Genomic DNA, 963 nt, shown 5'->3' with positions numbered 1-963 from the left:
CGTGCAGCAGGATCTGGCGCACGCTCAGGTACTCGTTCTCGTTCACTCGGTCACCGTGCGGCGGTAGTCCTCCACTGCGGGTACTTGACGATCTTGGACACCAGCTTGGCCCGGGTGTTGTAGTAGGTGGAGAAGCGGCGCAGGTAGGAGGCCGCGGTGCTCTCCACGGTCCAGAGCCGGTCCACCGTGTCCTCCTGGATGGACACCCCGAAGTTGTTGCCGTCCTCCACTTGGGGATGAGCAGCTGCACCCACATGCGCAGGGTGCTGCACTTCTCCCGCAGCAGCTCGATCTCGGGCTTCACGCGCTCGATCAGCTCCACCAGGTGCTGGTTGCTGCGCAGCAGCGGGCCCGGGCCGCCGGGCAGCAGCGCGGCCCCTTTGCCCGTGGGGTCGCGGCTGGGCCCGTCGCCCGCGGTGGCCGGGACAGCGAGCGGCTCCATGGCCGGCACCGAGCGGATCCGCGACAGGTCTTGCAGGCGGAGCTCCTGCACGCAGCTGTCCAGCTCCCACAGCTTCTGGGGGAAGAAGGTGGACACCAGGTCCTCCGCCTCCTGCGCGATGCGGGCCCGGAACGAGTCCACTTTCCCCCGCACGTCCTGCTCCAGCTTCAGCGGGGCGGCCATGCCTGCCGGGACGACCAGGGCGCGTCGGCCAACTCCCAACAGACTGCGCGCCGCTGCGCTGGCAGTGACGCCGCAGGTCCCGGCGGCCCGCGCGGCGACAGGGCCACGCCCGCCGCAGAACCGGCCTCGGCAACCGCGCGCCGGCTCCAGGCTCCAGGACGCGTGTGCAGCCGGAACGCCGCCCCTCGCGGCGCAGCACAGCGCAGCGCAGCGACCTCCTCGCCGACCTCTGCCGCCCAGGGCCGGGGGCTGCCGCCGGCCGCTCTAAATTTACACACGCCCGTGAGGCCGCCACGAAGCCCCCCTCTCCGGGCGGCAGTGGCTGGTTAGTCGCCTGT

At 71.3% G+C, this 963-nt stretch overlaps 1 pseudogene; it reads right to left on the bottom strand.

Moving 5' to 3' along the window:
- Positions 1-8: 8 nt before the first annotated feature.
- On the bottom strand, positions 9-698 carry LOC105311765 (annotated as a pseudogene).
- Positions 699-963: the final 265 nt, after the last annotated feature.

This window comes from Pteropus vampyrus, unplaced genomic scaffold, assembly GCF_000151845.1.
Source record: "Pteropus vampyrus isolate Shadow unplaced genomic scaffold, Pvam_2.0 Scaffold1000008967, whole genome shotgun sequence".
Taxonomy (NCBI): Eukaryota; Metazoa; Chordata; class Mammalia; order Chiroptera; family Pteropodidae; genus Pteropus; species Pteropus vampyrus.
The sequence above is the reverse complement of the archived record's forward strand: the minus strand, read 5'-3'. Positions and strand labels throughout refer to the sequence as shown.